The sequence below is a fragment of the Hordeum vulgare genome, chromosome 4H (genome assembly GCF_904849725.1).
Source record: "Hordeum vulgare subsp. vulgare chromosome 4H, MorexV3_pseudomolecules_assembly, whole genome shotgun sequence".
In the NCBI taxonomy this organism is placed as follows: domain Eukaryota; kingdom Viridiplantae; phylum Streptophyta; class Magnoliopsida; order Poales; family Poaceae; genus Hordeum; species Hordeum vulgare.
The window spans coordinates 238,681,386-238,693,136 of record NC_058521.1 but is presented as its reverse complement, the minus strand read 5'-3'; the positions used below and the strand labels follow the sequence as shown (position 1 = coordinate 238,693,136).

Sequence of the window (11,751 nt, the reverse complement as noted above, 5' to 3'; positions counted from 1 at the left end):
ATATCCCTTGGGATACCAAATGCTAAAGTTTTGTGTATGTATCAAGTATGTTACAATTCTTTTCACGGCCTTAAGATGACACTCTTGATATCGGGCACAAATGACCACACTAAGCATGATATCAGGACGGGAGGAACATAAATATAAGAATGAAGCGATCATTAATTGATTAATATTTTGATCAACCAGTTTGTCCTCCTTGGTGAGGTTAACATGTCCACTAGTAGGCATAGGTGTTTCATCCCTTTACACTCTTGCATGTTCAACTTCTTGATCAAGTCCTTGGTATACTTGGTTTGAGAGATAAATGTCCCTTCTCTCATTTGCTTGATTTGCGAACCAAGGAATTTTTTTCGCTCACACATCATGGAAATCTCATATTTCTCGGACATCAACCTTCCAAATTTCTCACTAAAATGTGGTTTAGTAAATACAAAGATAATATCATCCACATAAATTTGGCACACAAAAAATTCAGCATTAACTCTATTAGTGACCAAGGTTGCGTCAATTTTACCAATCTGAAAACCCATTTCAATGAGAAACTTTGTTAGGCATTTGTAATAGAGATTTTCGAAGTTTAAAAAATGATTAGTTTTCTTAGGGTTCACAAAGCCGGGAGGTTTTTTAACATAAACTTCCTCCTCAATTTCACCATTTAGAAAACATCTTGATATCCATTTGGTACAGAGTAATATCGTAGTTATTGGCATAAGCAAGAAGTATATAAACGGCCACACATGTAGCAATGGGGGCATAAGTCTCACTGTAGTCCATATCTTCAACTTGAATGTAACCTGGAGCAAAGATATGAAACCAACGAGGAGCAGAAGGAAGTGACAAGGGGTTTTGAGCAAGTTAATTTGTGCAAGCAGTGAAATAGCGGGAACAAGTTGTTTGATAGCAAGATAACTATAGAAAGTAATGAGTAGAAGTAGTAACAATAAGTGAAGCAAGGTAGCCCAATACTTTTGTGGCAAAGTACACGTCATAATAGTTTCTTATAATAAGCAAAGCGTTCTTGAGGGCACATGGGAATTTCATCTAGTCACTTTCGTCATGTTGGGTTAAATCGCGTTCGGTACTTTGATAATTTGATATGTGGGTGGACCGGTGCTTGGGTGCTATTCTTACTTGAATAAGCCTCCCACTTATGATTATCCATCCCGCAAGCATTTGCAACTATGAGAAAATTATTAATAATAAATTCTAACCAAAGAATTAAACATAGGGATAAAAAATCAGCCCCTTACGGAATATCGCATAAACTAGGGTTTAAGTTTCTCTCACTCTCGCAACCCACCATCTAATAACTTCTCCACATGGCATTCCCTTAGGCCCAAAGATGGTGAAGTGTTATGTAGTCGACGTTCACATAACAACACATAGGGAATCAAAACATTTATTATCAAAATATCGAATGAATATCAACTTCACATGACTACTTGCAACATGACTTCTCCCGTGGCCTCAAGAACAAAAGTAACTAATCAGAAGTTATAAACATGCTCATGATCAAAGAGGTATTAAATAAAATATTGTATTTGAACATATGATATCCCACCAAATAAACCATAAAGCATCAACTACAAGATGTAACCAACACTACTAGTCACCCCCCGGGTAGCAATCTCATGTTTCGGTACAAGATTGGGCACAAGATATGAACTAGGATTTCTAGAGGAGATGGTGTTGTTGAAGATATTGATGAAGATTGGCCTCCCCAAGATGAGAGGGTTGTTGGTGATGATGATGGCCTCCATTTCCCCCTCTGGGAGGGAAGTTCCTCCGGTGGAATCGCTCTGTCGGAGGGCAAAAGTGCTCCTTCCCAGGTTTTGCCTCGAGACGACGGTGCTTGATCCCGACTGTCATCTCCTCAATTTTTTTCTGGTCAAGAGTGAATATATACAATAAGATGGTCGCCAGAAGTTGGCTGGGTGTCCCACTACCCACCTGGACGCGCTAGGGGCGATGGCGCTCCCAGGTGCCTAGTAGCCACCTGGCAGCACCTTCTGGTGCTTGCTTCCTCCAATATTTCTTCTTTATTCCATAAAAATCCTTGTGAAGTTTCAACCCACTTGGAGGTGTGCAGAATAGGTATCTCACACCTAGCTTTTTCAGATTTAGAGTTCCATCTGTCGGCATTCTCCCTCTTCGTGTAAACCTTGCGTATTATGAGAGAAAAGGCATTAGAATTACTCCATACAATGGTATAGTACATAAAACACTATAAATAACAATAGCAAAAAATGATATAAAATGGACGTACATATCATCGTGATGTACTTCTTCCTCCTCTTCATCTTGTCATGTCTCGCTTGTGGATGCCTCCATGTTGTTTTGTGGTTCGCCTTGGCGCGGGGTAGGAGCTTCCACTTCTGTTTATGAAATACTTTGCTACAGCTCCTTGGGATGTATCTTGCTGATGGACATGTCTTGAGTGGATTCTAAAGGTTCCTTATCTCCAACATTATTTGGCAATTATTTCACTTGCGAACCATTAGACTCATCAAACTTCACATCTACCGTCTCCTAAAACTTTTGAGAAAAGTTGTTGTAGACATGGTAAGTGTGAGAGTTTGATCCATAACCAAGTAGGAAACCGTCACTACTTATTATAAGATTAGCATATGATATTTTTCATTTTTTTGTTTATTTTGATTGCAGCAAGAATTTAAAGAAGCGAAATCTCAGACTAAACTATATTATATAACTCTCTGTCGGTTACATAGATAGATATATCACAAAACTAACACTCAAATGATGGATCGAACTAAACTTTTATTTGACTAAATCAAAAAATAACTAAAGATCGAATTAAGATGGATAAAGATAATAAGGGTGATGGAGATACGATGCCAGGGCACCTCCCCCAAGCTTGGCACAAGCCAAGGGGAGTGCTCATACCTATGTACTTAAGTCTCCTTCTTTGGTGATGATGATGAAGGTGGTGGTGGTGTAGATGATGAAGTAGAAGCGAACTTGTCCTCCAGTTTCCATGGCAGTGGCTCACCATCACAAGAGGAGGCACGAGTCTCCAGAGTCATGCAAGTCAAAGCTAAACTCATACCTTCAAACCTTCCTTCATACTCATTGATTTGGTTTTGAAGATCGAAGGTTTGGCCTTGCTGAAAATTGGTTTGCTTGTTGAGGGTGAAGACGATATCAATCAAGAACCTACCATCCACCTTTTTATCATGGGTGAATTCCGTGATCATGAGGTATTTAGCAGTGAGTCCACGCTCCACCATGCCCTCGCACCTTAAGATCTCTTGCAACACCTCCTCGAGCCTAGCCTCCACAGTTCTCGTCTTCTTGGGCCCTTGAACATCTCAGATGTGGATCACCCCCTCACGCATCTCAATGGTTTGAGGATGCTTCATCGCCTCCGGCGAGTAGGGGTTGATGATCCCCCTCGAAGAACTTGTCCTTGGAGGAGCTTAATGAGGCCATGGTGATCTAGATCTGTTAGAAAAACAACACGAAACAATGGCATAGTGTTTCTCCATGGTATCGTGGTCAAATCATCAGGATATATATATATATAAATAACTTTTATACACGGAACTACTTGTCCTACAACAAATCAGAGCCAGGAAGGTGCTCGAGGGGCCCAGTACCACTACTAGAAAAAAGGCTGTTAGTGGCGCACCTATTTTGGCTATTAATGGCGCACTATAGGTGCGCCACTATTATTATGTCAGTAATAATAAAATACTAATGGCGCACGCCTAGTGCGCCACTGTTAATCTACATAACAGTGGCGCACCACCTCGTGCGCCATAACTATCCCAGAAGTGCGCCACTGTTGTTACTTCAAGGGGTCATGTGTACCTTGTGCTCTAGGCTACTATTGACACACTTTTAGATAATGCGCCACTGGTGTGTTTATTTATGTGCACCATTAAAGTGCAATATGGTGCGCCACTACTATGAATATTAGGATTTTTTTTGCTTTTCTGATATTTGCACAGGTTACAAAATACATTACAGCACAGAATATAAACAGCACAACATATAAACAATAGATTTATCGAATACAATAGAAGATTACTCTCCGAATACAATTCATCATATTAGTCTCCGAATTCAAAATACCGAACAAAGTTAGAACACTACAAGTCTCGAGACCGCGAGTAGCAAGTTTGTCTTCACATTACAAGTCGATATCTAAACTATCATCACATAGAAGAGGGTTGCGGTTACGATGAGCATCATCGCGATAAAACTGATCTTCATGTCCTTTGCAAACTCCTTGAGCTTTTTGAGGTCCTCGCTAAGGGTGATGCCAGAAGAGTTCAACAGAACAGAAACAATAGCTTGGGTTGCACATGCGCTGTTAATTATCTACCAGTAAAAAAAGATTTGGTTAAAGATGTGATGCAGAGTAAAGGCGGCAAAAAAAACTTAATCAACGTAACTACCCTGACCTGATTAGCAAAGAATACATTTGGGACCACATCCTTGATAACAGGGCGCTCATCTTTTTCTGGAGGTCACCATTTGTACAATAATATAATCCCATCAATTGGCCTGCAAAACACCAAATTGTTTGATACAGTTGATTCAGGAAAACGACATTCATGGTAATTGGCAGCAGGGTAGCATACTGAAGATCTTTTAGGGCATCAAGATCAAGTGAGTAGAGTTCATCAACCTGTTAAGGAAGAATAACAAAAAATATTATAAATAACGGTTTTTAAGGAGGTATAAAGATTCCCACGTTTCATAGAAAAAAGCACATGTAGAAACGAGAAACAGATTATTAGCTCCGAAAATTTAAACCAGATTGTTGTGCAACATTTTTAAAAGAAAGCATCGTTGTGCTTCAATGACATGGTTTTAGTATTTGTAAGCCTGGGTGAATCGAGAATCCTATAAGTCAACCAGGTAATGAAATAGAAAAGCACGCTTCATTTTCCTACTTGGTCAAAATAGCAAGTTATTTTTTTATCGTATGGGAGCGCTGAATGGAAAAATGTTCTTACCCTTGTACTAATGCGTCGAGTGATTAGTTCCCCTTAGGGCCGAGCTGACTTACAAAGAAAAGTGAACATATGGTAGGTGATTACTTACATGGAGACCCTTCAACTGCAACTGTTGCAACAGCTCTGTAAAAACACCTACACGGTATGCAGAGGTTGATAGTTTTTCCTCTTTCCTTGGAAAAGTGTAAAGGCAGAAATTAACAATGTTTTAGTTAGAACATGTAGCTAACATGTACCAATCTTCTATGACTATTAAACAAAGCGACGGATAGATGGGGTACCGGTAGCAATCATGGCTGCAAAAATTGCAGAGATAACTATGGTGGAAACGACGAATGTAGCAATTGATACTCCTCCGACATATACTACAACCAAGCAAGCAAAGAACAAGGCTAGGAATCCTCCAGCAGCTGCCAAGGACATAAGAACTGAATCGACAATGGCATTAGCAGTCGCAACCAACAGGAAGGACATGAAAATCAGCACGCCAGTCAGTGATATCAGCGTGATTGTTCCGACCTGCAACGGATGAGAAGGTGATTAATTATCTGTGCGGGTATAATATTCTACTCTAACCGTAAATGATGATCTAACATTGATGAGCTTAAGCCAGTATAAGGCAGATAATCAAACGGTATATGACATACCTAAAATGATTCCTACATCCAACATCGATGGACCTGAGCACCATATTAGGCAAATATAAATCTACTGTGGTTTCCTTACAATCAGCACATCCTTTTAACTCTTACACATACATGTAAAACGTATTTCCAAGAATGATCATGTACAAATTGGCGGTAATGAGCACAGATAGACGAAATTCACATCACAACTAATCCAATCGCCAATCCAGCATCCAACACTCCTCAATTCTTCACACGTTTTCCCCTAGATTATACTCCAACATTTCAAGCACATCCAGCGCACCATTTGCCACGGTGCTAAACAGTGTCTGGGTCTGGGATGGATCGGGGAGCGAAAGCAGAGGGCGGGCAGGGGCAGGCTCACCGAGATGATGAGGATGGCGCAGAGGCCGCTGCCCTGCTTGGTCCAGGCGAGCAGGTCGCGGCCGAGTTCCTGGAGGCGTCCCGAAGCCGCGGCGCCGCCTCGCAGGAGGCGGCGCGGAGGCGCTGCAGCAACGGATCTCCAATGTCGCTGGGCAGCGGCCAGATGCCGTCCACGAAGCTGCATAGCACCGTGGGGAGGGTGTCCTCGCCGCCGGCGACCTCGACGACGCGGCTATTGTCGTCAGAGGCCTCGTCATTGGCCATCTTCTGGGCCGCCGTGTCGGATTCGGCCATCTCCAAGCGCGGCCTGACGTCGTCCATGGTAGAGTGGAACGGGAGGGCGGGTCGGGGGGGTGGAGGGGTGCTGTGTTGTGCTGGTAGTGGTGGTAAGACCGGGGTTACTAATGGCGTACCTACTAACAATGTGTCATTGGTAACCATGGTTAGTAATGGCGCACCTGGTGTGTGGTGCGTCATTACTAGTTTTGAAGAAAAAATTGAAAAAAATTATTAGTAGTGGCGCACCGTGGGTGTGGTATCCCATTACTAGTTAAAACTAGTAATGGCGCACTTTCCCCTGGTGCACCACTTCTAAGTCTGGAAAGGTTGTGGGGCCAGGACAAAACTAGTAATGGCGCACCACACACCAGGTGCGCCTTTAGTAATATGGCCACTAATGACGCACCTATATCTGGTGGGCCACTGCTATATAGCAGTGGCGAACCACATACATGGTGCATCATTAAAGTCCATATTAGCTATAGCCGTGTTTCTAGTAGTTACCCACCAGTCCGCACGAGGGGGCTGGCGCGCCCTGGTGCCTAGTGGGCACCTGGGTTGGCTTCTCGTGTGCTTATCAATTTCCTAATTTTTCTAATATTCAAAAAATAACAGAAAATATTTTTGTGGATTTTTCGGAGTCTGTTTACTTACTGTATCACATACCTCTTCCTTTTAACGGTTCTGGAGTGTTCTGGAAGGTCTCCCTTATGTGTTCCTCCGGTGTCATGGTTTGAATAATATTATTTTAAACATTAATAGGTGTACATGAAATATAGTTCTTTATTCACTGTCCATTAACCACCTTCACGTTAGTGCCTTCGAGATTATTAATCTTAATAGCTCCAGACGGATAAACTTCTTCGACGATATATGGTCCTTCCCATTTGGAAAGAAGTTTTCCTACAAAAAATCTAAAACGAGAATTGTATAATAGAACATATTCACCAACTTTGAATTCTCTCTTTTGGATTCTTTTGTCATGCCATCTTTTTAACTTTTTCTTTGAATAGTTTGGCATTTCCATAAGCTTGGGTTCTCCATTCATCTAATGAGCTAATATCAATAACCTCTTTTGAAACTGCCCCAGTGCATTCCTTCCCCTTTATGTAATCTTTCCTTGTATGGCAACCTTTCTATGTTACTCAGAAGCAGTTGAGCCTAATTGTGTCATCATTTTACGTTGCATCTGGCATCATGCATATCATCACTTCTTTGTCTTGTCTTTTGTTGTTTGTGTTACACCTTGGTATGGAGTGAGTGCATGTGTGGATGTGACTTGGTATGGAGTGAGTGCATGTGTGGAGTGATTGCATCGTTCGGCCCAGAGCCCACCTCTCATCCCTTCTCCCACCTCGCATGCGTCACCTCTATATGACACCATGGCAGCCACCAAATTGACCTCCTCCTCCATCAGACGGCCCTAGCTCATGATCCGAGGTTTATAAGCGACCCAGGCACCTCCCCAACCCTAACCCTCACGTCTCTACCCTCCTCTCCCCTCCTAGCGTCGTCGGGGCGAGTCCCCGAGCTCCACCGCGTCATGGACGGCTCTGGTAAGAGGCCGATGCCTTGGTGATTAGTCGCCCTTCTTCCTCTTGGTCAGCGCCCGAAGCATGCAGAGGTCATGGGAGTTCCATTCACGTGGAGATCTGGCGCCAAGGTCAACGCCACGACGCCCCCGATGATGAGCCTCGTCCTCCTCTCCGGCGAGCCTTCCTGCAGTGGATCCACGATGGCACCTCCTATCCATCACACCATGGGCGTCCCCTCTTCTCTACCCTCTCGGTGAGCCACAGCTCCCCGCTCTCCTCCGCATCCCCTTCTGCTAGCCGCCATCGTGTGTGAGTCGACGCCCTGCCAGAGTTGCACCGGTAGGTTGTGCATAGCGCGTTGCACATATGCATGGCTGCAATCCCTCTGCATCGTGGTCGTGATCCCCCTCCGCCTCACCGTGGTGTAGCATTGGGTAGTTTCTCAGCATAGCCGCCGGTGTGTGTACGTGAGTGCACCAGTGAGCGTCGTCGGCGGCGCCACTCTGCCAAAGCAGGCCAAGCGCCCCCCCCCTTCAGTGTTTAGCTTGCGTGGTTCCCCCCTCTTCGACAGAATCACCGCACCAGCTCAGATGGCACTGTCCCCGCGCACAGACCAACATGTCTGGGGTTCGAGACCCAATGCCCCCTTTGGTTTCGGTATTTTTGCGTGGTGTTTTTGTAAGCAATGCAGGTTCATCCCGCCTATTTCTATGCTTAGTGGAGCTAACCGCACATAGTGCAGTGGCAATAGAGCTGCAGCCAGTGCACCAGGGCGTGGGTTCGAGCCCTAGTACTTCCCCTTTTTTGTTTTGTTAATGGCTATTTTGTGGATTTGTAGTGCACCTGCTATTCAGTGCGTAGGACCCTCTATTAGTGCAGCTACCCTATGGTAGCCTAGTGGTTGGAAGTGTGTGTGTGTGAGGCAGAGGTGGTGTGTTCGAACCCAAACGAACCCCTTTTCTTTTCTGTTAATTCTATGTTGTGTGTGGTGTGCCACTGACAAGTGGGCCCAGGGCCACATGTCATGCACTAGGGGTCCCTGGTAATTATGACCGGTGAGCCCCCCTGTAAAATTAGGTTTGTGGTTTATTTTTATTCTATTTATGTGTTAAATCCATTTTTGGAATAATTCCTTAAATGGAATTTGCCTAATCTCGTATATACCAACTTTGGCAGGTGCAAGATTAGCCCCTGTTCTTGACATGAGTAGTTTACGATTCAGGGCATAATTTTTTACAGTTTTTGGTGTTTATCTGCATACAAGTATAGAAGTATGAAATATGGATTTGGGGTACAAAAACACCAGGAATCCAATGGTGGCACTAGATTTCAGTTTTGAGCGGTTCTGGAAAAGTGCCTTTTTTATGAGGTGGCACTTTGTCATTTGAGTAGGATTATTTGTGTGCGTGCTTTGAAGTGTCTGCCATACATGCATCATATTTTCTCTCGCATTATCATTTGATGGTGTGTATTTGTTGTTATTTCCTTGGGTAGCATAGGGTATGAGAATCGATTTTGAGGAGTCCGGTGAGTTCATTCACGAAGATCAGGAGCAGTCCCACTCCGATGTTTCACAGGCAAGATGATCGTGACCTTTACACCGTTTCTAGCTTTGTTATGCATAGTTGATTCGTTTCCATCGTTACTCTCCGCTTCCTACCACCTGATATATAGGCCATCAAACATTGCCATGAAACCTCTAACACTTCCTCTCATAGCAAATATTGTTTGGATAAGTTAGGCTTGCTCAACCATCTAATTAGCGTTGCTAGTTGCAGGTGCAAGCTAGTCGATGTGATATCATGGGAAATTTGATTATCATCTTATTTAAATCCTATTTAATTAATGCACCGATATACTTGGTAAAGAGCGGAAGGCCTGGCTTTTTGTCGGGTGATTTGTTCCGCATTTGCCACCTTAGTTTCGGCTACTAGTGTTTTATTTCATAACTGAGCGCTCCTAACACGTCCGGGGTTGTTATGGGGACCCCCTTCGTAAATCGTTTAGTGTAAGGCATGTCTGGCAAGACCCAACTTTGGTTTTAAGTTTACTAATAACTTAATAAAGAGCATAGGGAATAGCTACCCCGAGGAAGTTAATCAACCCCCAGGCCAGAGCTCCTCATGAGTGTTGGTCCACCCACCTAGCAGTCGGCGGTGCCACCTCGGGGCAACTTGAGTCATTTGGCTATCGTCCACTATGCATAGACGGATGTGTCCTGAGAACGAGATACTTGGCTCGTATCGGGTTCGTCGACACACCGGGTGGTCTTGCTAGAATTGTCTTACCTTACCGATATATCTTCCGCATTGGGATTCCGGTGAGACTTTCGGTCTCCTGAGAGTTGTGGTTTTTCAATAAGGAATCCGACGAGACCGCGAGTATCGTGATCGAGGATTTCTATGCGGCCTGTGGTAATTTGCGATGGATTAGTTGGAGCACCAATGCAGGGTTAAATCTTTCGGAAATCCGTGCCCGCGGTAATGTGGCAACCATGGATATTTTGTTAAAATCCGGTTCTAGACAACTTTAAGGAACTTAATTAAAACCTGCAAACTATGTGCGTAACCGTGACTATCTCCTTCAAATTTCCTTCTTTGATCGAGAACATGGTGGGGTAATGACTGGTGTAGGTAGGTGTTCAGGTTCACTTAGTGATTATTCTTTGTTAATAAACGTCTTGCGTAGACCACCAAGACTTATTTCTATTAATCGTAAGTTAGCCACCATAAATGCTTGGGCTGCTGCAAAATCAAACAAATATCCCAACCTCTCCTATTAACTTAGTTAGACTTGATACCAAGATCATGAGATTGCTGAGTCCTCGTGGCTCACAGATTACTACAACCACCCACAGGTACAGGTACCCCAGATGCAGATGCTTCCGAGGATACCCAGCTGAAGTGGCAGTTCGACGAGGACAGTGGAGGCTGTACATGACGTATCCCGAGGACTAGAGGCACTTGGTCGTTATCGTGGGCCTATCAAGGCGGGATAGAATTAGCTTTTGTCATTTATCTTGTCCATAGTCGGAACCTATTTTCCATTTGAATAATGTATGAATGTGTGACTCTGTAATTTAGCTTGTGGGGAGTGTAAGACAAATCGTATTACTCTTCCATCCATTATGTATTGCAGTGTTTATCCTGTTTGTGAAAGGCTTAGATGCGCCTCTTTCCCCTTTTGAGGCCTTGTCCTAAATAAGGAAAGAGTCTCATCTTAGTTGTTACAAGTTGGTAATCAGAGCCTTACGACCATAGGAGCCTTTGGTTGATCAAACTTGGCCGAGTCTAGTCTAGTGGAAAACAATTTTGAGTCTTAGTTATATCGTAGAGTAGGTTTCTTTTTTCTCCTCTTGTATGCTCTTGTCAGGTTCACGACTTAGGAAAATTTGATTCTACTCCTCTTCTCGCTCAAAAAAAAATTTAGGATCACGCGGATATTTTGGAATCTATATGATACCGATGTCACGGAGTTCTGTCTTGGTGCCTTATGATGTGTTGATTTTATTCCGGGGAGTTGAGCTCCAGTGGATTCTTGAGCACATTGTTATCATTAAGATTTCTTAGTATCTCAGGACGAAGGATGTTTGAAATTGCTTCAATACTAGTAGTGGCGCGATAAGCCCGACATCCCCAGTACTGGTGCAGAGAGTCCGAGGGTACCGTCATACTTAGTATCGTTGTGATTACGAGGGTCTGAGATATATGAGGTTCCAAGATTCTGGTTATGTGTTGACGGATGTGATACACTTGATGGGTTAGATCCTAGGAGTTGAGTGAAATTTTCTCCTTGTATCCGTGCACCCGATTGCATGACCAGAAATTTCGGAAGTTCTGAGGTGGGAATTCCATTAGTAACTTAGGAATTCTTCCATCAGATGTATGTTGGGAATATACATTTGCTCCAAGCAATCGTAGCTCATACTTGGCATTTACA

The 11,751-nt window shown here is 43.5% G+C and overlaps 1 pseudogene; it reads right to left on the bottom strand.

Annotated features, from left to right (window-relative positions):
* Nucleotides 1-2,907: 2,907 nt before the first annotated feature.
* On the bottom strand, nucleotides 2,908-6,319 carry LOC123450421 (annotated as a pseudogene).
* Nucleotides 6,320-11,751: the final 5,432 nt, after the last annotated feature.